A 21,366-nucleotide genomic window follows, 5' to 3' on the forward strand; every position below is an offset into this window, starting at 1 on the left:
AGAGGGTTCAGTGCTCGGGCAGAGGTGTGGGGCAACCACCAGCTCCGGCACTTCATGCTGCTGGGGCTTCAGGACAGAGGTCCTCCAGAGCTGCTCATCTGCAGCCAAGGCCAGCAGGCAGGTGAAGCGCTGCAGTCACTGAGGCACCAGGGCAGGAGGCAGCCAGGGACACCATGCATGGGGACCCCAGCAGGCTGTTCCCTAGGGCCTGGGCTCCAGAGCCCGCCACCGCAGACACAGGGCCAGACCCCTGCCCTGGCTGCGGCTCCCTTCCCAGGCTGGTGATGATGTTTTTTTTCTTTCCCTCGATGATGTTCTTTAGCTTCTCCTCACGTCCATCCATCAAGTGCTGCCCAGCAAGCCCTAGGTGAGGAGCCACAGTCCTCAGGGGCTGCCTTTGTGTGACAGAGGGGGGCACTCCTGGCTCCAGCAAAGCCTCATTAGCTGCCCTCGTGAGGGCTGCCGGCTTCTGGTGGTTCCCTCAGCTACTTTGATGGCTGCACACTGTGATCCCCACTCCACTGCGGAATACATCTGCCCCAGAGCCAATCGCCTCAGGCGAGTGACTGTTAGATGGTGGTTAACAGTGCTCACAACAGAAGGCTTTTCATAGTCCACAAATTCTTTTAGCTGCCATTTCACAGCTCCACTTACAAAGGGAGCCCGAGCTTTCTCTCTCTCCAAAGCACAGTCCTAACTGACGCGCGGAAAAGACTCCACAACCATAAGGTTGTAAAGTAGGCACACTTTATTGCGGTGCACCGGACACACTGGGAATAGCTTCCCTGAAAAAGGTGCGCGCCTGCCCAGTCTCTCACAATTTTGTACATGAATACTGTTACATATTACATGAGCTCTCATACATATTCACTGATTCCCCCAAAAAGGCGGACCTCTTCCAAGTACTCATTTCTATACTCCCTGCCCTTAGTTCCTTCTGGCTGCGCCTGCGCAGTGTAGCCTGGTGGTCGTGGGCAGGGGTCTTTCAGGATGAAGGCAACAAAGAAGAGCTCTCTTTACCTTTCTGGACTTTGACCTTCTGTTGGACAGTTTAGGCCTTTTTTGTTTATCTTTGCTTTGTTTCCTGCCAACAAGTTGTGCATTCTTTCTTAATGAGATGGACGTCTTGGTGGACGAGGGAAAGGCTGTGGATGTGGTCTACCTTGACTTCAGCAAGGCTTTTGACACCGTCTCCCACAGCATTCTCCTCAAGAAACTGGCTGCTCTTGGCTTGGACTGGCGCATGCTTCGTTGGGTTAGAAACTGGCTGGATAGCCGGGCCCAAAGAGTTGTGGTAAATGGAGCCAAGTCCAGTTGGAGGCCAGTCACTAGTGGCGTTCCCCAGGGCTCGGTGCTGGGGCCGGTCCTCTTTAACATCTTCATCAATGATCTGGATGACGGCATTGAGTGCACCCTCAGTAAGTTTGCAGATGACACCAAGTTAGGTGCGTGTGTCGATCTGCTGGAGGGTAGGAAGGCTCTGCAGGAGGATCTGGATAGGCTGCACCGATGGGCTGAGGTCAACTGCATGAAGTTCAACAAGGCCAAGTGCCGGGTCCTGCACCTGGGGCGCAATAACCCCAAGCAGAGCTACAGGCTGGGAGAGGAATGGTTGGAGAGCTGCCAGGCAGAGAAGGACCTGGGAGTGATGGTGGACAGTCGGCTGAATATGAGCCAGCAGTGTGCTCAGGTGGCCAAGAAGGCCAACGGCATCCTGGCTTGTATCAGAAACACTGTGACCAGCAGGGCTAGGGAGGTGATCGTCCCCCTGTACTCGGCTCTGGTGAGGCCGCACCTCGAGTACTGTGTTCAGTTTTGGGCCCCTCGCTACAAGAAGGACATCGAGGTGCTTGAGCGGGTCCAAAGAAGGGCGACGAAGCTGGTGAGGGGCCTGGAGAGCAAGTCCTATGAGGAGCGGCTGAAGGAGCTGGGCTTGTTCAGCCTAGAGAAGAGGAGGCTCAGGGGTGACCTTATTGCTCTGTATAAGTACATTAAAGGAGGCTGTAGAGAGGTGGGGGTTGGCCTGTTCTCCCATGTGCCTGGTGACAGGACGAGGGGGAATGGGCTAAAGTTACGCCAGGGGAGTTTTAGGTTAGATGTTAGGAAGAATTTCTTTACTGAAAGGGTTGTTAGGCACTGGAACGGGCTGCCCAGGGAGGTGGTGGAGTCACCATCCCTGGAAGTCTTCAAAAGACGTTTAGATGTAGAACTTAGGGATATGGTTTAGTGGGTACTGTTAGTGTTAGGTTAGAGGTTGGACTCGATGATCTTGAGGTCTCTTCCAACCTAGAGATTCTGTGAGATGTTCATTCTTCCCTCACCTGTTAGCCTTGAACGATATCTTCTTTTTACATCTGCTTCTCATCTACATCCCTATAATTAAGACGTTTTTAGGGTCTCATCCACATCCCCAATACTTAAGATATTTTACCATATATGTAATGTAGCTAGATACTAATTCAGATAGGTTTTTTAACATCTTCCCCATCTCAATTCCCCCCTTTTCTTCTAAATCAAGTAAATTCTTTTACTTAGTACTTATTCTCGGCCTCCTCTCCATACCTATTTCTAAGCACATATTCCTTTGAAACATTGTAATATTAGGCAAACAAATATTCTGAAAAATATCAGAACCACACACACATAGTAAACAATTGTTTTAACCATGTCAAATTTGGTAACCAGCTGGTTAGCTTTTCCCATAATTCAGTAAACCCAAGCGAGGTGTCATCCCATGACACCTCATGCAATAAGTGAGTATGCCTGCAGCTCTGATTTATTGCAGTGCACACTCCCCCTTCCTTTGCTGTTAATAAATCTAATGCCATTCAGTTTTGTAAAACCACCTTATGGAGAGATGAGACTTCTACCTGTAGTGCTTTTATCGTTTCTATGGTGGAATTGTCTATCTGTTCTAATTCAGCTGAAATATTTACTATTGCCTTTTCCAATTCGCTTACTCCTAAGCTAGGAATTAACCATCTAACGAAACTACGGTATCCTGTAGGCCTTTCTACCAAAGGATTTAGTTGGACTGCTCAAGTTACATGTTTCCATGAGGACCTTAAGATTCCTGTAGGTACTGCAGACCCATTATAAAAAGATTTTGGGAGGTGCCAAATATCCCCCTATACGCTGACCCTTCTATTATAAATGAAGTCCCAACTCAATCTGAATCTAGTAATACTTATACTTATAAAAGCTATAAAAGCTATAAAAGGCAAGTAAACAGCGCTGGGTGTGCAGGGAGTCTACGCTCCACCAACATGCACACACAAACATCGAACATTCTAAATATACAGAACATTATTTTTACATACTAAACCCAAGTATGCCTATACAATCAGAAAAGGTAACAAACAATCCTTTAAGTTCCATGACTCACTAAACTCGAGTACGCCTATACACATGTACAATCAGAAAGGGTAACAAACAATCCTTTAAGTTCCATGACTTAACAGTCTCCATTTTCCATTCCTTTTCTTGATTACAAACAAGTCTTCATTTTCCATTGCTTTTGAACAATATGTCTCACTTAAAGTTGTCAAGCAACTCAGTCTTCAGGCCTTATGTATCCCATTCTTCCCATATCAAAGAAGAACATATCCGTCTCCTTTTCAAGGCCAATGAGGCCTGGGTCAAAAGGCACGTCCAGGTCAACAGGGGGCGTAACAGCAAAAGCCTTTGATGGCTGTAGCAGCAGAGGGGCGATGGCATAGCAGTCGGATCAGTAAAGGAGCCCGCAGCTCCCTCACTGTCTGGCTAACCACACATTTCTGACTGTGGTTCCACATGGCTCTTTAAGGCCTCAGAGATTGCTTGCCAGGTGCTGAGCAATCCCACCGCAACCTTGTCGTTTTTAGTTGCAGAGTCCCAAACCTTCACCTCAGTTTGGTCCCATATTTCAGGATCATAAACATATCTTGAGGGCAGGTTCCCCTCTTATACCCTTCTCTCCACAGCAGTTCTTTTCAAAACAACTTTTCATTGGTCAAACAACTTTGCAAATAACAGTAACAGTAAACACTCAGAAACTTCCATGCCTCAATGGCTGGAGAACAAGAAACCTGAGACTGCATGGAGTCTCCTGAATCACCCTTCTTTGTTCCCTCTAAACTCTTTTACATTCCTGATGGCCTCATCGATAAGAGTCTGGTGTTATCTCAACCACTGGGCTTTCCAACCCCCATGGCCACCCTCCCAAATCTTCCCCTTCTTTATTAATACCAACCATTTTCTTGACACGAATTACCACTCCATATATAACACTTCCAATTAGGTAGTAAATTCTTCCTTGCCCTCCCATCACCACATAGCCACCAATACCCTATACCTAATTTTCACCCACTTTCCAAAGATCCATCCACTCCAGACTCCTTATCAGGGTCGTATGCTACTTGGATAGTAATATTACAAAATGACCTTAAATTGGCTAGATTATATCCCCCTACATTTACCGTTTTTGAACAGTCAGGTTCCCGACCAAAACTAAGCCCCAGATCACGCAAGATCTTTTGTTCGCTGCTATCATTGTCCCCCATACACCGACTTTTAACAGTAACATTTCCCGTGCTTGTAAAGCAAATTTCGGTCCCTCAGGGAGGGTATAATTTACCCTTTCCATTCCTCAACATTTAGCGGACCGCGTCTGATTATTATATAATGCATTAGTCCAATTTCTGGAGGGTATCCCATATAGCGGGATTTCCATATTGCCCCTCGGAAGTGCAGTACACATCCAACAGTCAGATAAATTTAAAGATTGGGCAACTTTTTCAGGTATGTTTACATACGAGTTTTCCTTCCATGCTTGAGCTGATACAATAGTTACAAGCAATGTCCAAAGTCTATACGTGTTGCCTTTTCAATTTCAACTTATTGGGTCCCGTCATTTCAAGTGTCCATGGACCGTGCGTTGACTTCTTGATTCTCGTGTGGTGAATCCAAGTAGGTTGTTCTTTAATTTTTACTGCGGTGTATGGCGTAAGCAGCACCTGAAAGGGTCCTTCCCATTGGGGTTCCAAAGTTTTTTCTGCAAGAGACTTTACATATATACATGTATAATCTCCAGGTTGTAAATTGTGTATAGGTCTATCCAAAACCCTACTCCGGGTTCCAGCTACGTATTTTCCAATTTTGTCTAATTGTTTCCCTAATGCCACCATATAGGATGTCATAATTTTGTCTCCTGCTTGTGCTGACATCCCCTTCTGTATTCCATAGGGTTGTCCATACAGGATTTCAAAAGGGCTCAGTCCCTCCTTTGCTCTTGGCCTTGTTCGTATGCATAAGAGAGCCAAAGGAAGAGACTGAGGCCAGGCCAGATTCGCTTCCTGTCCCAACTTTACAATCTGTTGTTTGATCAAGTGGTTCATCTTTTCTACGTGGCCACTCAATCGAGGGTGATATGGGGTATGAAGTTGTCAATCTATACCTAGATGGCGGCTGATTTGTTGCACTATTCTTGAAATAAAAGGCGGTCCCCTGTCAGAGGATATAGTAGCTGGTACCCCAAAACGTGGTGTTATTTCCTGTATTAGTATTCTTACCACTTCCCTAGCCTTGGCTGTTCTGGTAGGAAACGCCTCTGGCCAACCTGAAAAGGTGTCTGTTAATACCAACATGTATCGGTTCCCCCCTTTTCTTGGGAGTTCCAAAAAATCAATCTGCCATTGTTGTCCAGGCCCATTACCCTTTCCAATTTGGCCTATCCCTAATTTTGGAGTATTTTGGGGATTAGTCTGGAGGCAAAGGTCACACTGCTGAGTCAGTTGTCTCACAGTGGTTCCTTGCTACAATTTCTCTGATCCAATGTTTATATAAGGCTTCAATCCCCCAGTGCCTCTTTCTATGTTCCTCTCTTATCAAGGGCCATATCATATAAGAGGGAATAATCATTTTCCCTTGGGGTAGAGACCAACCTTCCTCATTATAGGAACCTTCTAGATCAGTAATTAATTTCTGATCTTCCTTGGTATATTTGGGCTTATCTTCTAGGGAGATTTGCCCACTGGGGATCAGGGCCCCATCTGTTTTTACCACCTTTTTAGCTGCCTGTTTTACTTCTCTGTCTGCCAGCTCATTTCCTTTTTCAAATTCTGAGTTTGCTTTTTGGTGTGCTCTGATGTGCACGATTGCCACTTTCTCAGGGAGTTGAATCCCCTTTCCTTCCAGATCACTCCGTGTGCATGTACAACCCCAAAGGCGTATTTTGAGTCCGTATAAATGTTTATGATTTTGCCTTGGGCCAATTCCAAGGCTCTGGTCAGAGCAATTATTTCCACCTTTTGTGGAGCGTTCGCAGGTAAAGGCACAGATTCTACCACCTTTGGAAGTGGCAACTGCATAACCAGCATGTCGTTTGCCACTTACGACTTAGCTGCTCCCATCAGTGAACCAGTTTTCCGTGTCTTCCATAGGATTGTCTTTCAGATCTGGACGGCACGAATATACTGCTTTGATGGTTTCCAGGCGGTTGTGATGCACTGGGTCCCCTGTGTTCCCCCTGAGAAAAGAAGCTGGATTGACAATGTTGGTGACTACAATTTCCACATCATCCTGTTCAACCACTGTAGCCTGATATTTCAAAAATCTTTGTGGGGAGAGCCAATGTCCACCTTTTGCTTCCAGTACTGCAGATACCGTATGGGATACTAACACAGTTATTTTCTGGCCCAAGGTAAATTTTCGGGCCTCCTGGATGTTTAGTACTACGGCCACAACCACTCGCAAACATCCAGGCCATCCCTTTGCAGTTGTGTCCAATCATTTGGAGAAATCGTTTGTGCTAATATTCCCAGGGCAATCCCCTGCTTCTCGTGGGAAAAAAGGTAAAATGGCTTACTCACATCTGGGAGTCCCAAAGTTGGAGCTGACATCAGGGCCTTCTTCAGTAGCTTGAAAGCTTGTATTGCTTCCTTGTTCCATTGAAGGCATTTCTGTTCAGTAGTTGTGAGTGCATACAGGGGTTTAACAAGCAGTCCGTAATTATAAATCCATAGATGGCACCACCCGGTCATACCCAAAAAGGTCCATAGTTCCTTCACTGTTTGTGGTCTTGGAGTTTGGAATATTGCCTCTTTTTGAGCCTGTCTCAAGGTCCTTTCCCCAGTAGTGATTTCATATCCCAAATAGGTTACCTGTTGTTGTACTACTCAGGCCTTTTTCTTAGATACCCTGTACCCTTGGAGTCTGAGAAAGTCTGGCAGATTCACCGCCCAAGTCAGGCAGGTGTCCCTTGTTCTAGTAGCAGTCAGAATATCATCTACATATTGCAGTAATTTCCCTTCTCCTGGTGGGGCCTCCCAGGATTCAAGATCTTTCGCTAACTGACTTCCAAATATTGTGGGGCTATTCTTGAATCCTTGGGGTAACACCGTCCAGGTGAGTTGGGTCCTACGCCCACTCTTGGGGTTTTCCCATTCAAATGCAAATATTTTCTGGCTGGCTTCATGGAGAGGGAGGCAAAAGAAGGCATCCTTTAAGTCTAAAACTGTAAACCAGGCTAGTTCTGGTGTTAATACAGTTATTTATTGCCTGTAGATCCTGGACCACCCTATATGACCCATCCGGCTTGTGGACAGGTAATATAGGGTTATTAAAATTGGATTCACATTCCCTCAACAATCCTACTTTCAGTTTTATTATTGGTCGAATTCCTTCCCTATCTTCCTGCTTTAGAGCGTACTGCTCGATCCTTACTGGCTGCTTTCCCTCCTTGAGTCGAATCTCAACACGTGGGGCATTTCTAGCTCTCCCAGGTACATCAGTAGCCCAACTCGTCCTTCCATTGGAAGGTTGACTAGGGCTAAACTCATTACCTGTATATATTGTTGATCACTTACCTCCAGAGTAATCTCCCCTTTTTCAAATTTTATTACTGCTCCTAATTGCTCTAATAAATCTCTACCTAAGAGTGCCCATGGGGAGTTAGGCATATATAAAAATCTGTGTATGCCCCATTGTTTCCCTAACTTGTACTTCAAAGGTTGACAAAAATAAGCCTTTTCAGGTTGATCGGTTGCACCTTTTACCCTAACATAATCATTCCCTAAAGGCATTAATGCTTGATTTAGAACCGAATATGTTGCCCCCATATCAATGTTATTTTTGGAGTGGTAATTCATGTCAAGAAAATGGTTGATATTAATAAAGAAATTGGAAGATTTGGGAGAGTGGCCATGGGGGTTGGAAAGCCCAGTGGTTGAGATAACATTAGACTCTTAACGACGAGGCCATCAGGAATATAAAAGAGTTTAGAGGGAACAAAGAAGGGTGATTCAGGAGACTCCATGCAGTCTCAGGTTTCTTGTTCTCCAGCCATTGAGGCATGGAAGTTTCTGAGTGTTTACTGTTACTGTTATTTGCAAAGTTGTTTGACCAATGAAAAGTTGTTTTGAAAAGAACTGCTGTGGAGAGAAGGGTATAAGAGGGGAACCTGCCCTCAAGATAAAAAAGGAAGGCAACGCAATGTGATGAAGTTATGATCAATAAAGAAGCAGAAAAAAGGAATGAAAAGGAGCAGGCTGGTAGAATGGAGACAAGGACGGGAACAGGCACATTGATTGCTTCAAGAAGATGGGTTTGGCCAAAGTCAGCAAACTGCTCAGAGAAGCTCGTACAGACAGTCGCGAGAAATGGGCGCACTGGAGCTGGAGAGAAGCTCAAGCTGAGAGAAGTGGATCTGTGCACACGACTGCCTCTCGCTCGTCAGCAGTTGCGCATTATGGGGAATCATACGTCCTTAGGAACAAAGACATATGTCAATTGTCAGCGTTACTGCCCTGGTAACCTTAGAGCTTATTCTCCTTATTAACAATCGGACAGTTTATGAGCCTGAAATATAGGACCAAATTGAGGTCAAGGTGTGGGACTGCAACTGAAAATGACAAGGTTACAGTGGGATTGCTCAGCACCTGGCGAGCAGTCTCTGAGGCCTTAAAGAGCACTGTGGGCCCACAGTCAGACACGTGTGGTTTGCCAGATAGTGAGGGAGCTGCGGGCTCCTTTACTGATCCGACTGCTACGCCATCGGCCCCTCTGCTGCTACAGCCATCAAAGGCTTTTGCTGTTACGTCCCCTGTTGACCTGGTCATGCCTTTTGACCCAGGCCTCATTGGCCTTGAAAAGGAGACGGATATGTTCTTCTTCGATATGGGAAGAATGGGATACATAAGGCCTGAAGGTCAAGTTGCTTGACAACTTTAAGTGAGACGTATTGTTCAAAAGCAATGGAAAATGGAGACTTGTTTGTAAACAAGAAAAGGAATGGAAAATGGAGACTGTTAAGTCATGGAACTTAAAGGATTGTTTGTTACCTTTTCTGATTGTATAGACATACTCGGGTTTAGTATGTAAAGCAATGTTCTGTATATTTAGAATGTTCGATGTTTGTGTGTGCATGTTGGTGGAGCGTAGACTCCCTGCACACCCAGCGCTGTTTACTTGCCTTTTATAGCTTTTATACCTTTTATAGCTTTTATACCTTTTATACTTTTTATAAATATTTGTTTTATAAATATTAAAAAATTCAGATTGAGTTGAGACTTCATTTATAACATCAATAAGAAATTTCACTTCCATTCCTCCCCTATCTTCATTATAACCAGTGGAGGAATCCGCTAGGATAGATTCCCCAGGTCCCCGTTATTCCTACCAAAATCAGGGGCTGATTACCCTAGGAAAAGGCTAGTCAGTTTGTTCTCTGAATCCGAGTGTTCGTGTTGCGCGCTAGACATCTCTATGCGGCTTATCGACCTCCCCGGCCAATTGGCTTACCTTAATTAAGGTATACCGTTTGTCCGCAACCACAGGAACTTCCTATATCCCTGCAGTGAGAGGCTGGGAGAGGAGCTCCTCCGAGAGAGAAAAAGGGTATCGGGGCGCGCCTAGGAGGACCGCTCCACAGTCGATCCCGAAGCTGAACAGAGTCCTCCTGCCTGGCTCGCCAAACTCATGCGCAGAAAAGACTCCACAACCATAGGGTTGCGATCCTGGGGTATCATAGCATACCGCTACTTGTGTTCGGGGAGCTGGTCAGAGCACCCACCTCCATTTCTGTTTATGGTGGCTGAGTTTGTTCAAGTAATCCCTTAATCCTTGACTTGATACCTGTCCCCTGCTGGTGGTTCTGCGGAGTCCTGCCTTTAGGCACAAAGACCCAGGACCAGCCCTTCAGAAACCCACACTGGCCACTTCTGATCCCTCCGTTGTCCCGCATGTCAGCTGCAGCGCCTTCCCCGACGTCCTCCCGACTTTTCCCCGACGTCCTCCCGACTTGTCTGCGGTGGTGTCTTCCCTGACATTTTCCTCTCTTGAGCCCTTTTTTTACTATGTTCCTACTTTTAGGTAGTGAGTGACTCAAGTCATATGCGCCTTTGTTGTGACTGGTATACATTTTCCTGGCTTTTGTTTTTGCTCAGGGAAATTCAGAGCGCGTGCTCAGTGAGAGGGAGTTGCACCTTGGAGGCGGGTAGCCTTGGGGATGGAGGTGTATTTTGGCACTGTAATGAGATTATAATGAGCAAAGTTCATCCAGAGGACGTGAGTAGGTTGTCAGTTAGACTCAGGGCTGGCCATGCAATCTATCAGTTCCGTACCATCAGGCTCACTCTAAAATCATGCTGTTCCTAGCAAAATGGCCCGAGGCCCAGGAAGGCCGAGGCGGTGGGTTGCTCTAACACGCTGTGGCCAGGGAAGCAAAAGCTTTCCTTCCTCTTGCTTTCACAGCCTAGCAGAGCAGCTTGGTGCTGTGGAGTTTTCTAACCGTTCAGTTTTCACACAAAAAAATGACACGTTCAAGCAGTGAAGAAAGAGGGCTGTTTCTTTGGGGAAAGTCCAGCAGAGGGGTTACTCGGCGGGGCCCGAGGGCTGGAGCTGGGCTCAGCACTGAGCACAGCTGCAGCAGCACAGCCAGCCAGCTCTCGGGACACGGGGCCTCCTCTCCCACACCCTCCGGAGCCGGTAACGTAGTGCTTGCAGGCTGAATGTGGAGGAAGTTCTCGGGACCAGGATGGTTTCAGTCACCAGGGAGGAGACCGAAGGGCTGCTGTAGCCCTCCATGCTTCTCAGGGATGACATGGAAAGGAACGGAGTGGAGGTCAGAGCCCGTATCAGTGGGAAGCACGCCCAGGAACCCCTCCTGCCAAGGCCACCCCACCTCCTCAGCTGGGGCAGGGGTCGCAGCTCACTGCCCAGGGTCTTTTCTCCTCCCAGTCAGTTCCTGCTGATACCCCACTGCCCTCACTCACCCTCGATGATGTTCTTTAGCTTCTCCTCACGCCCATCCACCAAGTGCTGCCCGGCAAGCCCTGGCTACACACAGCCCATCACAGATCCCGCTGGCCAGCTCGCCCCAGACGCAGTCCCCCCCTCAACATCCCTGCCGGCTTGGCCATGTGTGCCCAAGTGTGACAACACCCAAGGAGGCTGCGAGGCACCCGCTAAGCTTCCCACCAGCAACCACTGCGTGGGCAGGGGGTGGGCGAGGGCAGCAGGGAGCCCCCACAGGCACTCCAGGCCCACTCTGAGCAGGCAGTGCTCTGCAGCCATGTGGCTGATTCAGCAGCAGCTGGGGCTGCGGCCAAGCTGCTGTGGGGCACAGAGGGCCCATGGGGTTGTGACTCACCAATGAACCTGATGGCCGCCTCTTGCAGGGGCTCCCGGGGGCTCCACAGGTATGGCAGGCTCTGGCACAGGTAGTCATCCACTCTGCTGCTGTGCCCCACCAGCTGGAAGAGAATAGTACATGTGGATGGGGCTGGTGCAGCCTCGCCCCTTGGCCAGGCCGGCCCTGTACGTGGGACTGGCTTCCCCTGCTGGGATAGCCTGATGCCCAACCAGCAGCCAGCTGGTGCTGGGGCCAGGCTTTGGAGGGAGCAAGGGGCAGGGTGCTGAGGTGCCACCCCACTGCCAAGGGTCAGCTGTCGGTATGCCTGGGACCTGGGAGAGCGACGAGGCTGTCGAAGAGCCTGTACTGCTATGTGCTGGGGCGTGGGGGTAGGGGTGCGTGTATGGCTGCAGGCTGGGGGCTCTGGCCTGCAGCAGTGGCTAGAGGCAAGGGTAGCCACCCCACACCCTGGGCCAGGGCTGGCAGGCCTTGTCTGGGCCAGGTTTTGGGAGCCCTCGGGCAGTTGTCCTTACCAGACACTTGCCAATCCTCTGTGGCTGCGCTGTCTCCAGCAGGTTCCTGAGCTGCTTCCACTTCAGGAGCTTGGCAGCACCAAGGAGGGCTTCCCGAGAGGCCTGCAGAGCAGCAGAGAGTGGGAGATGAAACCACTGCGCATGGGACAGGCCCTGGTTGTCCCGCACCTTGGCGAGGCTTGGGGGCTTTCCTGGCCCTTGCTGGGGAGGTGCAGCAGCTGGGGAAGGCATCTGCCAGAGGGTTCAGTGCTCGGGCAGAGGTGTGGGGCAACCACCAGCTTCGGCACTTCATGCTGCTGGGGCTGCAGGACAGAGGTCCCCCAGAGCTGCTTATCTGCAGCCAAGGCCAGCAGGCAGGTGAAGCGCTGCAGTCACTGAGGCACCAGGGCAGGAGGCAGCCAGGGACACCACGCACGGGGACCCCAGCAGGCTGTTCCCTAGGGCCTGGGCTTCAGAGCCCGCCACCGCGGACACAGGGCCAGACCCCTGCCCTGGCTGCGGCTTCCTTCCCAGGCTGGTGAGGCTGGCAGCCATGCTGGCTCCTGCAACCCCTGGCAGGGGCTGCACCCTTCTGCGTGGCCCAGAGCAGCCTGCAGGCCAGGGTTTCTGCAGTGAGCACGCTGGCGGCTCCAGGGTGCTCGTGCCCAAGAGAGCAAAGGAGCATTCAGCCTAGGCATCTGGCGGGTCCCTGTGCATAACATGGGGTCGACAACTGTTGGGCACCTCACCACTGGCCTCAGACACCTGCAGGCACACCTGAGATGCCTGTGAAAACTCTAGTGCCTAGGTATCTGTGGCTATGCAGCACTGCTGAGCACAGCTGGGAGCAGGCAGGGCAGGTCTGGAAAATGTCCGTGCCCACCTTCTTGGCCCCTGACAGCTCTGGGGCTGCAGGAAGCCTCCCAGTGGGCTTTTCTGTGGAGGGCTGCATGCGGGGCTGGATGTGGGGCAGGGAGAAGCCCCTCCGCTCTGGCCCTCTGTGCGGGCGGAGGCGTAGTAGGGGCAAAATGGCTGTGGTGGGCCTGGTGCAGGCACAGAGGGGCTCTGCACCTTTCTTTTGGATTCAGGAGCTTCGGCCCTGAGGTGAGGCACATTCAGAGGGAGCCTTGCTAACAGCCCGTGCCCCTAATGCTCAGGCCCTCCTGAGGGGTGTTGCCCCCTCAAGTGACTGCTCAGCTTAGTGTCCCCACCTCAGCCACACGCTGGTTCTGGTCATGCAGGTGGAAGAAGAGGGGGAGGACGGTGCTCTGCACTTGCTTCTCCATCTCCATCTTATGGGTGCCCTCTGCAACCTCCATGGCATACTTGCAGAGAAGGACGGAGAGCTCTCTCATGCAGCTGGATTCCTGGTGAGACAGAACAAGGGACGACCTCAGTCCAGGCTCTTCTGAGCTCACAGTGAGCAAGGGGTCGGTGTGGCAGACAGGGAGACACGCTCCTGGCTCTCACTCTGCAGTGAGCTGTGGCAGGTAGGCCAAGTGTGTGGGCAGTCACGGCCTTCATACTGATGTCGCTGTTGGCATCCTGCACTTGCTGCATGACCTCTGGCAGCAGGTCTTGCAGAGTTACTGCCTACATGAAACACAGCAGTTCTGTTCCAGAAACACCGAAGACCATCCTGGCAGAAGCCCTTTGCTTACAGCAGGCACAGCCCAGAGCAGAGGTCTGTCTCCAGGAGCGTGCTGAGGCCCCTTGAGACAGAAGGCTGCTGCCTTGGGTTGCAGAAGCAGCCACTCGTGTCAGCCTGGCCCCGTGCGGGGGCTCATCTTCCCAACCTCAGCAGGATGACTGCTCTGGGTAGAGTGCTCCTGCAGCTGAGGCAGCCCTGCGCTGGCTGGCCTGGGGCCTGGCATTGACCTCTTTCTGGCACAGCAGGAGGTGCCTCTGAGCGGACACTGGTGCCGCTCTCCTCGTGCTGCACAGTCCAGGCAGGGGCTGCCCAGAAGCGCTCAGGGGCTGATGAAAAAGGCAGTGAGAGCAGTGGAGCCACTACCGCCCCTCCCGATTCTTGGCAAAGTCCAAGCAAGCCTCTGCGGGCAACAGCACCTACAGCCCAGCCCCAGGCAGATGCCGCCACTTGGCCCAGATGCCCCCACGCACCATCTTGGGTCTCGTAGACAGCGTGACGAGGCTTGTAACCGCCATCCTACGCAGCACCGAGGACTGACTGCGCAGGTGTGAACGAAGAAGGTCCAGGATGCAGTCATTGACATGCTGCTCAAAGTCTACGCAGTCCAGCAACTGAAAGACACCCAGCAGCCCAGTGAGAGCCTGGCCCAGCCGGCAGGACTCCTGGCAGCACGCTGAATCTGCCAGAGAGCCCAGAGTTTCAAGGCACCTTGGAGAGGCACCGCTTGCTGCTAGGCCCTACCTCCGTGAAGACAGCCACGGTGGCGATCTCCTTGTGCTTCTGTCTCTGGCAGAGACCTCTGACTGCCTCTTCAAACACCGAGGCACAGCAGAGCGGTGCTTTGCTTCGCAGAGCCCTGGCCAGGGGAAGAACGCATTGGTAGTACCAAGCCGGGCAAACAAACTTCCTTGGGACTGTGCTGTCAGCGCTAGCTGTTATCCCATGGGCCAGACCAGGGCAAGGCTTGCATTTCTGCACTCTGCTTCAGCAGCTGGTGCCATCCGCTTGAGGAGAGGCCGCCCGCCCTTCACCATATACCTTGCCTTTGCAAACATGGAGGGTGACGAGCACAGATGTGCTCGATTCACTGAGAAACGCCCTGCCTACACACAAGTTGTGGCCTTCCAACAGATGCCATTTCCTGACCACTTTGGATCCCCAGGCCACTGAGCCTTCCCGCGCTCTCTGGCCACCCTTCCGGCTCCTCTGCCACACAGCTCCAGTGCAGGCTGTGGCACTGCCTGCAGAGCCAGCCCCAGCACTCTCCTGCACCACTGGTCCCCGAGGAAGGAGTGCATTGGAAGGTGACAGGTCCTGCGAGTCCTCCTCTTGCACTGGGCAACAGCAGCCCTTCACTGTGATAAATTAGTAGGGGTTTGTTCATTGTCCTTGAGAATTTAAAGAATCTACTGAGGAGATAAGGTTTCACAACTCACGGCATTGTAACATGGGGACAAATGGGGAAGGGGGGTTGGGTAAATATCCTTGTTAAAACAAAGATTCTGTAAGATACCACCCATCCACCGCAAGACATCTTGTTTTGCCCCCACCTGAACACAAGCACAACGCGTGATCACCGGAGGAAGAATAACGACCCCCAACAACAGACTGCGCAGCCTCAGAACAAGTCTCGACAAGTCGACAAGGCGACAGGTCTCAACAAGTCGACAGGTCTCGACAAGTCAACAAGTCTCGACAAGCCGGAACTTCAATGCTATAAAACAGCAACACTGGAAAGGGGAAGTTGCGTGCCGTGGTGGAGTGGAGACTCCCCAGCCGCCCAGCGCTGTTTTGCTTGTGTCTGCTTACTTGATTAATAAAATAATTTCAATAGACCAGTAAATTGTGTGGTCTAACTTATAACATTCACCAAGGAGCTCTCAGAGGCAGCAGCATGGAAATCATAGAATGAATCATAGAATAGCTCGGGTTGGAAGGGACCTTAAAGATCAAAGAGGCCACTCCCCCTGCCGGTCTCTCCTGAGATCCCTCAGTCACCAGCACTGAGGGTCAACGCTGTCCCTCGGACCCCTGGGGACACCTCACCAGCCACGACGAAGGGGATCACGTGGGGCCCTCCACCTCTGGGGGAAGAGTGCCAGGGGAGACAAGGACAACTGATGAGGCGCTCACCTAGTCAGCACAGCAACACCTGTGTGGAAGGTCTCATGTCTTAAAAGCGTGTCCCAGCCACCCTGCGTCTGGATGTCTTCAACCAAAGTGGCACCCCCCAGGTGTTGGAAAAGAGCTCTCATGGTCATCACCGCAGTCCTGCATGCAGAGCACAATGCGCGTCACATGTGGCGCCCCGGCCCTGGCTCCGGCCTGGGGCACAGACCTGGCAGAGGGGATGGAGCACCTGAGAAAGCTGCCTGGAGGCCACATGCACTCCCCCATCTGACTGCTGCTCCTGCTGAAGTCCTGCAGTGTGCACTCATGGATGAAGGAGATCTGGAAGAGCATGGCAATGTAGAGCTTGTGGAAAAGTGACTGCGCAATGTTTTTACTGGAGGGCAGCTGGAAGATCATGTTCATGGCACTGGTTACCTGCAGAAAACAGTCAGGTGCAGCTCTCAGTGCACGGATGTCCCTGCAGCACTGCCAGAGCTTGCGGGTTGGGGGGTGAGGGAGGTGGGGGTGAGGCATCGCTCTGAGCTGACGGAGGCACCGGGCCAGAGCCCGCTGCCTGGCTGCCTGGCCTGGGGCCCAGCCCCAGTGGCTCCCTGGGTTCGGCTCTGCTTTGTGGCATGGGCAAGCCAGCTTTTCGTGTCCAGAGCAAAGGGCCCAGCAGGCCCCGGGGGTCTTGCCAGCTGTCCTCAGCTCCCTGGGCCAAACCTTGCAGCCTGCTTGGGCCAGGCAGCCGCCCTGCCCGGGGCTGCCCAGCAAGGCAGGAGCAGGCGGGGAGGGAGGAGGACAGAGAGCGGCAGGGCAGGGGTGGGCTGCGTGCCTGTGCGCAGTGGGGCCCCAGCAGTGCATGTGGCCCTGCTGGGCTCTGGCTCCCAGCCCCCCTGACTGGGGAGCCCCGGGGGAGGCTGTCATTCGGGGACAGAGGAAGAGGGGAGGAGGGGATGGGGAGGGGAGTGCAGCCCCACTGGGGGTGAGCGAGGCCTGGTCCAGGAACTCACAGCCCAGGAACGGACACAGCTGTGGTGTGGGCCAAAGCCATCGTGCTCAGGCCCTGTGCGTTGCTGTCCTGGTTTCAGTTAGAACAGAATTAATTTTCTTCCTAGTAGCTGGTAGAATGCTGTGTTTTGGCTTAGGATGAGAAGAGTGCTGATAACACCCCGATGCTTTAATTGTTGCAGAGCAGTGCTTATACCAAGCCAAGGACATCTCAGCCTTTTGCTCTGTCCTGCCAGCAGGCAGGCTGGGGGTGCAGTAAGAGCTGGGAGGGGACAGACCCAGGACAGGTGACCCAAACTAGCCAAAGGGGTATTCCATACCATCTGACGTCATGCTAAACAATATATAGGGGTGGCTAGCCGGGGGGAGGGGGCCGGACTGCTCGGGGTTAGGCTGGGCATCGGTCAGCGGGTGGTGAACAATTGCATTGTGCATCACATGTTTGTACATATTATTAGTAGTAGTACTATCATCATCATTGTATTACTATTATTATTATTATTGTTATTATTATTTTCCTGTCTTATTAAACTGTCTTTATCTCAACTCACGGGCTTCACTTTCCATTTCTCTCCCCCGTCCCAGAGAGGGGAGGGGGAGGGTGAGCGAACGGCTGCGTGGTGTTTAGCTGCCAGCCGGGTTAAACCACGACAGTTGCATCAGCAGGTTTCTCAGCACGCCCTTTGCAACGCGGGGCTCGGAGATCATCATCTGCCACATGGCCGTGGCAACCCTGCAGAGACAAAGCGTGATGTCGATGGGGCCACCCCAGCCACTGCCCCTTGGCCTGTGCCAGCCCTGAGGGTCCTGAGCTGTGCCAGAGGTGGGTGGGTGGGCCCTGTACCTATCGCACCACGGGAAGACCTCCAGCAGGCCCTGGACCGCGTGCCCAGGGTGCAAGGAGGTGATCTGGGAAAGGGTCCTCTTCAGGATGTCCAGGAGTGATTCCTTGCTGACCGACGCCAGGCGGTCATGGATGATCTACATGACCTGTGGCACCTGGAGGAGAGACGAGGGAGAATGGAGCAGAGCACAGCCATGGCCCCAGCTGCCACCAGCAAATGCTTCCCACCTGTGGCTCTTTGCCAGCCCGAATGGCTGTCGGGGACTCCCAAGCCCTGGACCTGGGCCAAGGGGAACTGCCCCCGAGAGGGTAAAAGCACAGGGCAATCTGTCTGCAAACTGCTAACCTCTTCCATCTGTGAGTCTGTGATCATATCCAACACGCGGGCAACCATCTTTGTGTCAGAGACCCTGGGGTGTGTCATGCCCTCCAAGATGGTGAGGATGAAGTCCGTCCTCTCGATGGGGAAGAGGAAGCTGCCAAATACCTGCGAGAGGGAAGACATGTCACACAGCCTGCCTTGGTGGCGGGCTGCAGCTGAGCAGCGAGGGCAGCTCTGGAGAGAGAGCCAGGGCAGTGCTGGCACTGTGCCCCCAGCACAGGCAGGAGCACGAGCTGGCGTGGGCTTGCAAGGGCCGGCCTGGGCTGGGGTGACTGTAGCCTCAGTGGCTGTGGAGAGGGAACTGCCCCGCAGGGTGAAGGCAGGTGGTGGAGGTCAGGGTTAGGGTACACTTGGCGGTGTGTAGGCAGCCAGGCCTTGTGGGTGGCCAGGACAGCTGGACCCGCAGTGCTGACGCTGGCCACTGACACTAGCCTTGTGGTGCTCCCTGCTGAGATATGGTGGGACCCTGCAGCCGGCTTGCTGGGAGGCCGTGACGGACCCTGCCTCCTGCCCGCAGTTCTTGGGGCACTGGTTCATCCAGGTCTCCTGTCAACCTCACAGCCAAGAATCCCAGGAAGAGAGGGGCTCATTACCGTCAGCTTGTTAGCAGCGTCCTTGGGCAGGAAGGTGCTTGGGCATTCCCGCTCCAGCCTGAGCTTCGGATAGGTAGGTGTCATCATGTGGCCTGGGCAGCAAGGCAAACAGAGGGTGGGTGAGTGGTAGGAATGATGGAGAAGCTGCTGCTTGGAGAAGACAGCTGAGAACACCAAGCAGAGCTCTGATTGTGGCAGGGCGCTGTGTCTGTCAAAAAGGGGCACTCTGTGTTGGGTGGAGGGTAAGGGGTGGGCACAGGAGACATGCCAGGGAGGAAATGGGTCTTCTGTTGCAAGGGGGAGGAGGGCAAACCGCCTCGCAGTCTGCAGAAAGGCCAGAGAGTTTGGTCCGGCTTTCTGCTCTGAAGCAGGAGAGAAGCCCCACGATGCTGCTACTGCTACAGGCTCTCCAGTCCACTGGTTCTCAGGAGTGCTACTAAGCCACTGCCCCAGGGGACATCCTGCTGCTCCAATAGGGGCTGGGGGAGCCCCCTAGGGTTGGTGCAGCACGGCTGCTCCCCTGCTCCACCCTTGGAGGAATGTGCTGCTCTTTCCTCTAGCTGGGGAGGGCGGACAAAGCGGCGTATCACCATGCCTGGTCTTGACTGGGCCCTTGTGTCTGGAAGGTGCTAGCCCACCCCAGCCTCTCTTACTCTGTCGCACCATCACGATCCTGTGAATGGCGTAAAGAGCCTCTGCAGACCCACAGCTGATGTTCTTGTCCTCCTCGGCACAGCACAGGGTGAGGCACCCCATCAGCTGCCCCAGGAGTGGCACAGGCTTCGTCTGGAAGGTGCGAACGTTGACTGTGCCCACTCTGTTTCTGAACGAGTCCTGGGGTTGAGAGGATGGACAGTGGCAGCTTGGCTGCGCTAGTGCACTTGAGACACCAGGAAGGGGTGAGGGAGTGCTTAGAGGTTGCCTGAACCACCAGCTCCTTATTTGCATCAGAGAAGTGGGGATCAGGGCCTCGCTCAGACTGGCAATCCTCCCCACGGCATACCGACGCTTTGCCGCTTTCTCGGATCTTGTGTAGGGCAGCAGGGCCTGAGAAGAGAAAAGCTGCTGGTTTGCCTTGGGATGCAGTGGCAGCTCCCGTAGCGGCATCTCTGCCAAGTGCCGGGCAGGGTTTACGCAGCGTGCCCAGGCTTCTCCTGAACAAGAGAAGAGCCTGGAAAGAGGGTATGCCCCGTCGCGGCCTTGGGGACAGACCTGCAAGATAATCTCCAGCGTAGTGGCAGTGTAGTCCGACGAAGTACACACCAGCACTTCCAGCACGCTGTCCAGAGATTTCAGAATCTGTAAGGAAGACAGAGCGGGTGGTGCTTTTTTGCTGGTCCTTCCTCATGGGAAGCTGGCTTGAATGCCTGCTGCCTGAGGCAGGCCTCAGCTGCCCAGTGGTGCCGGCAACCTGCCCAGTGCTCTCCATTGTCTCCCTTTCCGGCTTTTTTCCCTGAAGGGAGAGAAGCAGGAGCTGGAAAGGGCTTTGTGCACTGCATGCCATGACTGCCCTCTATCCCTGGCTCAGCAGCATGGGAGAGGGAGAAGATGCCTCCACACAAGCCTTGCCCACCCAGTACGGGTCCCACCTGGTGACCCCAGGCCCTGACATCTACAGTCAGGCATCTGGGCACTGCTCCTAGTGCCAGCCTCCAACGGGCACCTTCTCTCCTCTCCTTGCAGCAAAAAGAACCTAGCACTGCTGTCACAGCATCTCGGCCGCTGCATCAACGCCATCAGCTCTCTTGCTTCAGAGAGGGAGAGGGGCAAGTTGGATGCTTCACTTTATGCTCAGGTAAGCACCGAGTGAGCTACAGAGGTAAAAACAGACGGGGCCCTTGTGGGATTATTCTGGGTTATGCCTGCGTTCACGAGGGGAAGGGTCTGGGGTGCCTGCGAGCACAGTGGGAGGGGTCCTGGGTTCCTGGGTGGGACGGTTTGACACTATATAATATACTGTCACGCAGCAATAAATTGGCTTACGGCACAGAACGCTGGTTGTTGTGTCCATTTGTCCCGGGCTTTTCGGTCGGGTTATCCGACATATGGTGACCCCGACGTGATACGATACCCGACGTGAAACCGGTTGGCGTGAGTTAGGCGCGGTGCGTACGTGCTAGGTACGTGGGTGGCCATGGGGCCTGAAGTCGATGAGGTGGTGAGTACTGTTAAATCCTTGGCCAAGGAAGTAGGGATAACACTACGAAAGAAGGACGTACAGTCCCTCTTGTTCTGGGTGACACGCCGGAATCTGGCAGAGTCTCCTGTCCATTGCTTGAGACAGACCGTTTTATAAACGGTGGGACGGGATTTGTTTGATAGCGCCTGCATCGGAAACAAAGAGGCGCTGACTTTATTACCGACGTATGGGTCGGTGTGAGCGGTTTTGGAAAAGGTAGCCAACGTGACATGCCTGTGGGCTGCTGTGCACCGCATGCTTTTGTCTGATGGGGACGGTGAGGATTAGCGGGCCCCTATGGAGCTGCCGGTAAATAACAATCTAAAGGAGGGGTCAGGGCAGGTGAAGGAGGAGGCTTGATCGGGAGATGAAAATAATGAGGAGCAGGAGAAAGAAGAAGGTGGGAACCCCCTTGTGGCCCCCCTGATAGTTCGGTTGGATCATGAAAAAATAGCAATGCCTAGTGCTCCCCCG

At 52.7% G+C, this 21,366-nt stretch overlaps 2 long non-coding RNA genes across 2 annotated transcripts; one reads left to right on the forward strand and one right to left on the reverse strand.

Moving 5' to 3' along the window:
- Positions 1-11,625: 11,625 nt before the first annotated feature.
- Positions 11,626-13,481, reverse strand: LOC137846799 (uncharacterized). The gene is made up of 3 exons (XR_011090656.1): positions 13,332-13,481; positions 12,142-12,243; positions 11,626-11,729 (listed from the first exon to the last, which is right to left on the reverse strand). It is a non-coding gene; the product is annotated as an uncharacterized lncRNA (long non-coding RNA).
- Positions 13,482-15,134: 1,653 nt separating this feature from the next.
- Positions 15,135-15,614, forward strand: LOC137846776 (uncharacterized). Its single transcript, XR_011090640.1, has 2 exons — positions 15,135-15,398; positions 15,443-15,614. It is a non-coding gene; the product is annotated as an uncharacterized lncRNA (long non-coding RNA).
- The last annotated feature ends 5,752 nt before the right edge of the window (positions 15,615-21,366 follow it).

The sequence above is a fragment of the Anas acuta genome, chromosome W (genome assembly GCF_963932015.1).
Source record: "Anas acuta chromosome W, bAnaAcu1.1, whole genome shotgun sequence".
Lineage (NCBI taxonomy): Eukaryota > Metazoa > Chordata > Aves > Anseriformes > Anatidae > Anas > Anas acuta.